The sequence below is a fragment of the Bos taurus genome, chromosome 4 (genome assembly GCF_002263795.3).
Source record: "Bos taurus isolate L1 Dominette 01449 registration number 42190680 breed Hereford chromosome 4, ARS-UCD2.0, whole genome shotgun sequence".
In the NCBI taxonomy this organism is placed as follows: domain Eukaryota; kingdom Metazoa; phylum Chordata; class Mammalia; order Artiodactyla; family Bovidae; genus Bos; species Bos taurus.
The window spans coordinates 55,418,711-55,430,658 of NC_037331.1; positions in this window are offsets into that span (position 1 = coordinate 55,418,711).

An 11,948-nucleotide genomic window follows, 5' to 3' on the forward strand; every position below is an offset into this window, starting at 1 on the left:
TAGGAGTCAGACACGACTGAGCGACTTCACTTTCACTTTTCACTTTCCTGCATTGGAGAAGGAAATGGCAACCCACTCCAGTGTTCTTGCCTGGAGAATCCCAGGGACGGGGGAGCCTGGTGGGCTTCCGTCTATGGGGTCGCACATAGTCGGACACGACTGAAGCGACTTAGCAGCAGCAGCAGCATACTGCCTTTCAAATCACATCAAGTAATTAGCAGCCTGCTTTGCTATGCATGAGCTGATTTTACTCTCTTAATTTTGCTCATGCAGTTGTTTGCTCATCACCAGAAAAACCAACTGGGGTTCCTGAAAAAAAATAAGATGGTATTTAGTGATAAGATAAAGTCTAACCTCTTCTTAGTCCAGTGTCATCTGCCTGTAGCTGGCATGTGCAGAAGCGTTGGGCATGTTGCCTCAGAGGTAAATTTCCACAGCTGACTTCTGTGTAGACGCCTCATTCAAGATGGCAGCCGCATATTCTGCGTACAGCGGCCACTCGGAGCACCTCAGTCTGAAGTGTGGCATGAGCAGCAGAGCCACACTTGAGCCACGAGAACTCGCCCCTTCTCCGCAAAACCCAGGAGAATCCTATAAGGCAGCCTCGCCCACAGGCTATTGGGAAGAGCTGTGCTCTATTATGCAAGCTTGTATCTCCCTATTCTTTCATTGAAGAATAAAGCTTTCTCATATGTATACACAGGGGCTTCCCAGGTGGCTCGGTGGTAAGGAATCTACCCCAATGCAGGAGACTCAAGAGACGTGGTTCAATCCTTCCGTTAAAAAGATACCCTGGAAGAGGAAATGGCAACCTCTTCCAGTATTCCTGCCTGGAAAAATCCCATAAACAGAGAAGCCTAGCAGGCTCTAGTCCACGAGGTCACAAAGAGTTGGACACAATTGAACACACACGTATACATATAGCTGATCCACTTTTCTGTACAGCAGAAACTAACACAACATTGTAAAGTAATTATGTTCCAATAAAAAATAAATTAGTGTGTAAAAACAGAAAAAAAGAATAAAGTTTTCTTTTGCCGCCAAACGGAACTCTGTCTCATTCTCTTAGCTCAAATAACACCAAGCAGGAGGACCCTTGTTGGGGAGTGACTCGAGAGGGTTGGTAACCTTTTCAATTATTACTTATTAAGCTCTGCTGTGTACAGGATACTGTACTTTGAGCATTTCCTCAGCAACCCTACACAGAGCCTTTCCCCACTGCTCACCAAAATGCCAAAAAAGACACAGAAAGAAGAAAGCAACTACCACACTGGTAATCAAGACAGTAGATGGCCTAACTCTGGTATGTGGGAAAGAGTAATGCTAATTTCAAAACAAGGAGAACTTGATAGAGGCATCTTCTCAGAGAAAAGCACATAACATTTACCACCTTCATTATGTGAAAAAGATGTTCTTAGAGAAAGGTGGGGGGAAAGCAATGAATAGTGCATTGCTTTTAAGGCTTGGATTCTAACATAGAACTTAGCTGTTATTCAGCTGCTAAGTAGTGTCTGACTCTTTGTAACCCAATGAACTGAAGCACACCAGGCTTCCCTGTCCTTCACTGCTTTCCGGAGTTTGCTCAAATTTATGTCCGTTGAGTCAGTGATGCCATCCAACCATCTCATCCTTGGTGGCCCCCTTCTCCTCTTGCCTTTAGTCTTTCCCAGCATCAGGGTCTTTTCCAATGAGTCGGCTCGTAGCATCAGGTGGCCAAGGTATTGGAGCTTCAGCTTCAGCATCGGTCCTTCCAATGAATATTCAGGGTTGATTTCCCTTAGGACTGACTGCTTTGATCTCTTTGCTGTCAGGTGACCTGGGTTTGATCCCTAGGTCAGGAAGATTCCCTGGAGAAGGGAATGGCTACCCACTCCAGTATTTTTGCCTGGAGAATTCCAAGTACAGAAGAGCCTGGTGGTTTTAAACATAGAATACAGTAAATTTTTTGCACAAGTAATTACGATTCATGATAAAAAGTGTTTTCCTGTTCAATGTTACCGTTATCTCCAAATAGGCTTGCTTCTTCTGCAGAGTTCATTTAACTCTGGGTTTAAAATATACAATTGAACGGGCTTTACTTTCTCAATTTTTATATTATACTGCTTACCTAATCCTGTATAATAAAATGATAATAAATTCAACATATTGAAGCCAAATTTGCATAGATAATTGCCTCATTTATGCATTCCTTTTTTTGATAACAGCATTTCATGGCTGACTCACATCCAGTTTAAAGTATGCTAACACTCCCAGGGCTCAGTTTCTTTCCAATATTGCCATTAAATATTCTTCTTCTATAACTGATTTTCACTGATTTTGCCAGTCCTAGGCTTTAAAAATAGTATCTGAAGTGCAGAACAGTTGCACAGTCAATACAATTCAAATAAATTCAGTTTTTTTAAAAAGAGAGAACACATCAAAAATGTAAGTAAAAAACAAATTTGCTCTGTTCTCAAGCAAATTTTATGTTTAAAAAATTATCCTGATGCATTTGAAACAAATTAACAACCCCCAAAGAGGAGAGTTAACTGGCATAAAAATTACTTGAATTATTCCACCTGTAGAAAAGAAAATGCAAGAAAAACAATCACAGATTTAAGGCTTAAAGGATTATTTTTAAATGTATATCAAAGAGCAAACTTGTCCAAAATGTATGTTCATTTATAGATGAAGAAACAGAAGTGTAAAATAATCATTGATCAATATAGGTAGAAGAATAGAAGTTTCTGAATTTAAGAGTCTTTTTAGTTTGTTTTGTACTCCAGCCAGTATTCCACTTCTCCATTTAAAATGCATTGCCAAATAATCAGAATGGAAAGAAAAGGAACATGAAGAAAGACCCCAAGCTAAAAATCACATAAAAACAAAACAGGAACATATAAATAAGTAGTTTAGGCATAGTCATGTTTGCAAGTAAAAATTTTGTGGAAGATAATGAACTATCATATGCGTATAAAGAACTAAATGTTCAATACTGATTCTCTAAAATAATGTTACAAAAAATGTTCATTTTGACAGCCCTGTGTCCTTTATTAAATACTATCTGCCATAGCCCAGATGTAAATCTGACCTAACTTTTGATACAAGATAGCCTATGAGAATGCTAGAAAAGCTAAATGTCAGGATTATGCAGAGCCAAAATTAGCTGAGCATGGATAAAAGTATGGAGAGTTATACCCCAAATTACTAACAGTAGTTGCCCCTTCACGATGGAAATAGAGTTGAGGAAAGAGAATCATCACTTTTAAATTCATGTATTTTCCATTTAAATTTTTTGTTTAAATTGATTATAATCGTCACATATTACTTTTATAATTTAAAACATACATTACTGAAATTTCTGACCAGGTGTCAAATAATGTTGCTTCTCAGTTGAAGCAGTTTTGACTTAGAGAAATAGCACTTACTGATGATCCACAAATTTCATTCCCTGAATCCTATCTCAACCTTTTCTCCCTCTAGCTGGACATACCAGTGCCCCCATAGAAAAGTCCCAGAACTGTTGCCAGGTGAGCTATCATAACATGTAAAAAAGGAGGAGTATAGGTAGGAGAAATTCTTTTAGACAATCCTTACATTCAGAAGAGTGAGTAAGAGAAGCAGTTGTGAAAACAGTGAATTGATCCTGAATCCAGATTCCCAAACAGAACTTCTTGCTTAAATATTGTCCTGCATGCCCAAAATACTTCCTCGTTTGTTTGGGTTTTTTACACTTCAGTTATTACACCATAGAATTAAACTATAGAATCCTCCCCAAAAGATCTTCCTCTGGCTTATATCTTTCCTTAAAACACAATTCTTCTTGAAAGGGTAAATGTCTCTCCACTCTCCGCACATTAGTACATGTTAGCTTAAACACATGCTCATGACATCCAGATGAAACCAGACTTCCTGATGAGACAAAAAGCATGTGAGAGAAGGTAATTGACAACGGGAGATATGGATGTTGAACTGAAGAGGACTTGGTACGACTGAAAGCATATATGCCTGGGAATTATAAAAAGGACCTCAGAAAGTTATTTTTAAAAATAGATAAGTCATAAATGAAGGAAGTGGATACCAAAAAAGCTGTGGACTGCTGAAAAAAGCACCCAGTGGAAAAAAAATGCTCTTTCTGTTTCCTTCCCATTCTTCCTTTCTTTCCTCTCCTTCCTTCTCTTTTATTTCAAATACTAAAGTGAGTATTGTACCATATATGAGTTAGATACAATGGCCTAAATAAACTTCAGTTGAAGGTCCCTTTTCCATCTCTAGATCTCAAATACTCACCATCACCTCCCACAGCCTAAACACACAATCGTTTGCCCACTTCCAGGAAAGGATTTGAGAAATAGCCCACTGAAGCCTGCCAGACAGAAACAGATTTTGTCAACGATGTATCTGTGGACTGGATGTTTATGTCTCCCTCCCAAAATTCTTATGTTGAAGCCTAATCCCCAGTGTAATGGTATTTGGTGATAGGGCTTTTGGGAAGTGATTAGGTCATGAGGATGGAGCCCTCATGAAAGGAATAAGTACCCTTATGAAAATGAGACCACAGACAGCTTCCTAGCTCCCTCCCCCAGTGTGAGGTTACAGAGAGAAGCTGACATCAATGAACCAGAAAAAAAGGCTTCACCAGACACCAAATATGCCAGTGCTTTGGTCTTGGACTTCCTGCCCTCCAGAACTGTTAAGAAATAAATTTCTGTTGTTAGAAGTCATCCAGCTGCTGCTGCTGCTAAGTCTCTTCAGTCGTGTCTGACTCTGTGCGACCCCATAGGTAGCAGCCCACCAGGCTCTCCCGTCCCTGGGATTCTCCAGGCAAGAACACTGGAGTGGGTTGCCATTTCCATCTCCAATGCATGAAAGTGAAAAGTGAAAGTGAAGTCACTCAGTCGTGTCCGACTTTTCATGACCCCGTGGACTGCAGCCTACCAGGTCCCAATTGATGGTATTTTTTCATGGTAGCCTGAACGCAGTAAGATAGGCATGAAATTTACATTGAGAGGATGAAATTACACCCCAGAGGGACACATCTGAAAAATAATAGATGGCTGATCATTTTGCCATGGTGGAAGTGAAAACCAAGGAGAAGAGCCGAAAAGCTAAGGCTAGTTGGGGGGAACTATAAAGGGATGGGATGAAGGGACCAGAAGAGAGAAGAAACCTTGAGCGGGAAATAAGAATATTGAAAATGCTATTATGCAATCTGAGTCCTCTTCCTCAATTCCCTACTACATCCTTAGGAAACTGTCCACTTCTCACTATTGGAATTAGCTCTATTTTTTTTCAGGTAAAAAGTTGAGGGAGGTAAGCATAAGGTAAAACAAAGGCTTTCTCTTGGAGGCCTGTAATACTCCACTTAAAGATAGAGGAGTGTTAATATTTATGTTTGTGACAAGATAAAAAGAATTGTTTTTATAGGGTGATGACAATCTAAGTAACTTTTTCTTTTCTAGTATTATTGTTACACTGTTTTACAATACAAAAATATTTTGTAAATAGGGAAGAACTTTGAATTCGAGTTCACATATATATTGTCCAAGGCATGGGAAGTTTCCAGCAAGGTCTTCTCTCCAGCCTGGCTGAGTCACAATGCCTCCGCCAAAGTTTCATATTACATTTGCCTGCAGGTTTTAGAGCTCTTCAGAACAGAGACATGAAACAAGACTCTGAGATGAGCCTTCTGTGCATCCCAGAGAGAAAGTAAGTCATACAGAAGCAGAGATGGCTGTGCCTTGTAAAACTGAGGTCATGAAATTCAATCAGGACAGTCAGGGATAGAGAACTCACTATACATACCATCAAAAATGGTTGATAAAGTGAGCTGAATGAAAGAGTGACATTCACTAGAGGTCACTAGTTTTCTTGGTTTCCCTGAGTTGTTTCTCAATTGAGGATGCCTGATACTTTTAAAGAGGATTGGGAAGAAAAGTGGGATGGCATACAAACTAGAACTCTCAATTCAAATCCAGGTATCCCAGGAGTAGCTAGGAAATATTTACCTATAATATATAGGCCATGGAGCTGATATAAATAGTTTTTAAAAATAAATTTCAAAAATCTTTGAATAATTTTTGACCACCAGTTTATATTAACTTCCCTCAAACTTATGCTTTCCCAGCTATTTCATCTTTCTTCCTCTCAGTAGGAGTGCACTAGAAGAACACCAGCATTCTTTTAAAGCAACAGTAGTATTAAAAGCAGTATCATAGACAATGACCTTTATGAAGACAAAATCCAGAGGACTTGGGGGAAAATGGGGCTTAGGCAGCTTCAGGGAACACATTGGTTTCCCTTGTAGCCTTTGTGATTCCAATTTCAATTTTTGTAATTCATTTAGCATATTAAGGTAATGGAAGGATTATAACTAGAGTTTCATAATGCATGCATGCTAAGTCACCTCAGTCCTGCCTGATTCCTTGCAATTCTATGAACCTTAACCCCCCAGGCTCCTCTGTCCATGGGATTCTCCAGACAAGAATACTGGAGTGGGTTCCCATGCTCTCCTTTAGGGGTTCTTCCTGACCCAAGTATCAAACCCACATCTTGTATGTCTCCTGCATTGGTAGGTGAGTTCTTTACCACTAGTGCCACCAAGGATCCCCTAAAAGGAACATTAAAATGTGTGAATATCATGGAATTGTAGAATAATAGAGCCAGATGGTCTAGATTCAAAATCTCAGCTCTTCCCCTCACTAACTGCATGGCCGTGGACAAGTTGCTAAACCTCTCTGTGCCTCAGTTTCTTCATTTATAAAGTTGGGATGGTAAGTTCAGGTAAGTTCAATTCAGTTCATTTCAATCGCTCAGTCATGTCCGACTCTTTGTGACCCCATGGACTGCAGCATGCCACGCTTCCTGGTCCATCAAAAACTCCTAGAGCTTGCTCAAACTCATGTCCATCAAGTGGGTAACGCCATCCAACCATCTCATCCTCTGTCATCCCCTTCTCCTGCCCAACATCAGGGTCTTTTCCAATGAGTCAGCTCTTCACGTCAGGTGGCCAAGTATTGGAGTTTCAGCTTCAGCATCAGTACTTCCGGTGAATATTCAGGATTGATTTCCCTTAGGATTGCCTGGTTTGATCTCCTCACAGTCCAAGGGACTGTCAAGAGTCTTCTCCAACACCACAGTTCAAAAGCACCAATTCTTTGGTGCTCAGCTTTTTTTATAGTCCAACTCTCACATCCTTACATGACTACTGGAAAAACCATAGCTTTGACTAGATAGACCTTTGTTGGCAGAGTAATGTCTCTGCTTTTCAATATGCTGTCTAGGTTGGTCATAGCTTTTCTTCCAAGGAGCAAGCGTCTTTTAATTTCATGGCTTCAGTCACCATCTGCAGTGATTTTGGAGCCCAGAAAAATAAAGTCTGTCACTGTTTCCACTGTTTCCCCATCTATTTGCCATGAAGTGATGGGACCAGATGCCATGATCTTCATTTTCTGAATGTTGAGCTTTAAGCCAGCTTTTTCACTCTCCACTTTCACTTTCATCAAGAGGCTTTTTAGTTCCTCTTCACTTTCTGCCATAAGGGTGGCATATCTGCATATCTGAGGTTATTGATATTTCTCCCGGCAATCTTGATTCCAGCTTGTGTTTCTTCCAGTCCAGGGTTTCTCATGATGTACTCTGCATATAAGTTAAATAAGCAGGGTGACAATATACAACCTTGACGTACTTCTTTCCCGATTTGGAACCAGTCTGCTGTTCCGTGGACAGTTCTTAACTGTTGTTCTTGACCTGTATACGGATTTCTCAGGAGGCAGGTAAGGTGGTTTGGTATTCCCATCTCTTGAAGAATTTTCTACAGTTTATTGTGAGCTAGTTTGTTGGGATAGTAAGTACCTACTTTCTAAGTTTGAATAAATTGAATAAATTCATATCAAGTGCTTAATACATAGTCTATCATGTAGTAAGACCTCAATAAACATGACCATTAATATTAGAAGCATCAGATTGACTTTTGTGGCACTTTAGAAACTCATGGTGTGATTTACTTGGAGTTGTCACTGGAAGGTAGGAAATAAGACTGCAGAAAAGGGCTATCTTTACTTTCACAATCATTTTGAGGGTTGTTCAGCTTGTAAATGGAGAAATATAAACGTTTCTTGATAATATAATGATCCTATAAAAATAACCATGCACAAAATTTATAATTTACTTGAGTCACTGAGATTAAATTATCAGTGTGAAAATTGAAGGAAAAAAGAAATAGAAATTTTATTTGCTGTTAATGAAGTGAATTGTAGTGTTGGAAATGACTTTCCACTTGCTTGCATAACAATAGCAAGGGCATAAATATTAAGCAATTTCTAGTCTTGTATTGGAGAAGGCAATGGCAACCCACTCCAGTGTTCTTGCCTGGAGAATCCCATGGACAGAGGAGCCTGGTGGGCTCCAGTCCATGGGGTCGCTAAGAGTCAGACATGACTGAGCCACTCTACTTTCACTTTTCACTTTCATGCATTGGAGAAGGAACTGGCAACCCACTCCAGTGTTCTTGCCTGGAGAATCCCAGGGATGGGGGAGCCTGGTGGGCTGCCATCTATGGGGTCACACAGAGTTGGACACGACTGAAGCAACTTAGCAGGAGCAATAGTCTTGTATAATTTTAGGTTCCACCATAGTTAAAGGAAACAAAAAGGAAACATATTAAAAACTTTGCAATAAGCAAAGAATAATTTTTAACACTAGAATTGTTCGTTTTACCTGACAGTTTAATATCCTACATAAAAGTGAGATAGAACCTAACACATGCCAGTAAGACTGGTTGGGTGAGAAAAGCTGATATTGAACAATTACATAAAATGACTCTTGGCAAACAAAGAAAAACCAAAGAATGACTGCAAATGTTCCATTGCCGGTAATTTGATGCTCCTGAAATAGGTGAATAAAATAAGAGAGGAAATTGGGAGGCTCTTAAGGAAATGCTGAAGCAGAGTTGTAAGTTAGAAATACGAGGTTGCTTGGGGCTGGTGCACTGGGACGGCCCAGAGGGAGGGTATGGGGAGGGAGGATGGAGGAGGGTTCGGATGCGGAACACAGGTATACCTGTGGCGGATTCATTTCGATATTTGGCAAAACTAATACAATATTGTAAAGTTTAAAAATAAAATAAAATTAAAAAGAAAAATCAGAAAATTTCAAAATAACATGGATTCCCAAGTATTGCTTAATAAGTACTCTGGATGGAATAATACTATAATCGTCTCTGCAACTTCAAGGTTTCTTGCTGTTCCCAAAGACAAACACATGGGACTTCTGGTTTAAGGGGATAACAAAACCAAAACGCATGGGAAAATCACCCATTTGAAAGGCATTATTGCAATTGCAATATGTGTTAACTTTTAAAAAAACACAGAATGATGAAAATAACTGGATGTAATCAAGTTCAAATAGTCTAAACTGTGCTCCCAAACTTTGAATTGATTCATATTAAATGATGATTTTAGTAGTTGAAGTAGGAATTATAAGTGTAGTACTACAATAGAACAGATTTTAATTAAAATATCTTAATAAGAAATATAAAAGTTAAAAATAAGCAAAATAACAAAAATGTCTAAAACCAGAGTAGTCTTCTCTTTAGTTTGATCTCATACTGATGTCTTAAGTGTACCATCTTTATGCTTCTGATCTATTAATATTTCTGTTTTGTTTCATTTTTGCCTCTTTGACTTAAAATAAATTTTAAATGTAATACTTTGATTTAAAAATTTTCCACTTTCACATTTTTACAACTCTTTTAATTTGTGCTTGAAGTTAAGGAACCTTCAAAAACGTTTTCATACCTTGAATGAGTAGCATTCCTCTTATTTACAAAGGGTCTTTACTCTGAGATAATTGATACCAGAATTATATTTATAAGAATCCAAAACCCAGAGTACCAAATGAATAAACATGCATTTTCTACACTTTATCATAGATCTTAGGGAAAACAAATAAAAATTTTCTCTAGGAAGATAATTAAAATAAATTGAATAATTAATAATTATATGGGTTATTTTATCCTATGATTCATGACTTTTTTATGAGCCAAAACTTTTACTTTGGAAGGTTTTATGATTAACTTCATCTGACCTAAATCAAATTTGTCATTCTAAATTAAGATATCAATATAAGAAAATTTAGTAATCAATCTTTAGTTTATTGCAGTTATCAAATCATTTATCAATGAATAATTTAGATCAGTTCAAAAGAATCATACCTTTCATCCATTCATTTCCCAAATATGTATGGTAAGAAATAGCAGTAATTGTACAATATGCTACCAGTAATTTTACTTTATTTTCACAAAAATCAACTTTATATCAAATTGTTTTTCATTTTTATTCTTTTCCTCACCTGTTAAAAAATAGAATAATATACACTTTCAGTTACCTGCATTCATGGCCAGATTTTTTAATAAGTCAGTTAAGTAGTGGATCCATATATTACTTGATATCACCATCAACTTCTTCTTATTAGGCACATATCTCATCAAGGTGGGTATGTCAGATGATTGTCAAAACAATTAAGTGTCTTGAGGGCAGATTTAATGTTTCCTTATAAAATAAAATACCACACAGAGAGAAGTCATTCAAACAACAAAACAATACAAATTTGAAGCTAGAGTGTTTTAAATTCTAGGAAGAAATAGCATGAAATGAAAAATGTATAAATAGAATGTCTTTTATGTGAAAATACTGCAGGCTAAGACAGCTATCATATTGAGACTTGATATTTTACAAGTTAGGGCCCTTCTGTAGGTATGGAGCCAATAATCTCCATATTTAAATATATTAACAGTTTATATCCATGAAACCAAAGTCGTAGAAGATTAATGTGTATCAGGTGCAGGTAGACAACTCAATAGGTACAATTCTTAAGACAATTAGAATTGGTACTATCCTGAGGCTATGGAAGGAAAAGGCGGTTGCCAGGGACATAAAACCAACTGACTGGACATGTATGGCACTCAGATGCTTTATGATAACACTGAGTGCATGAGGGCACACACAGAGGAGCATACACAGAGGGTGCACTGATGTATGTGCAAGAGCTCATTGGATGTTGCCATGGAGGCAGCCAGTAATGGTGTACAGGGAACAAACAGAAGGACATAAAAAGAGATGACTGTGCTGCATGTACTGAGAAAGAAACCTGTGAAATCCTCTCTGCTCATTGGCCATCACTATGGAGACAGCCTTTCAAAGCCCATAGGAAATGGAAATTTGATTCTGGTTTAAACACGCACACACACTTCATAGTGGTGAGTATCATCATGAAATATATTTAAGGTCAATTTCATAAGCTGTTTTCAGGAACAATCACTAATGTACAGCAAGGAAAATCCCCCTAGACAGAAAACATTGACATTATTCAATAATGATGGAGAGAATCTTTTCTTCCTGCCCCGGTATTCATTCTTAAAAGTTACTCATTTCACTCAATTTTATCTCTAGCTTATACGTCAAATACCAATACCACTGAATCCCATTAACACGTCATTCTTTCAAGTAATGAATACAACTCTGTGCTGCACAGAAAGTACTTAAGAGACCTTGAAACCTTGATGTTTGGCCAGTAGATATATTTCAAGTTTTATAAGCTCTGTATGCATTTGGTAAATGTTTTTCAGTGATGCATTACCAACAAGGCTCCCTGGTACTTGGTATCCTGTTATGTAAAAAAAAAAAAAAAAAAAATCGGTTGAGCTTTAACCAGCTGCTCAAGAGGCATAAAGGAAATCGTTGTTTCCTAAATTATCCTCTTCTGCTTTTCTTTTGAATGATAGTAGTTTGCCCTTACTCAATTACCAGTATAGACATCATCTCTTGAATTCTTTCCCGTTTTTCATTTGCTTAATCTCGTTATGTTAAGCTGCCTAAGCTTAAGTTTATCCTGGTCCCACAAAATACATAGACACATACAACTTAGTATAAGAAATATACATATTGCAGGGGAAAATACAAAAATGATGC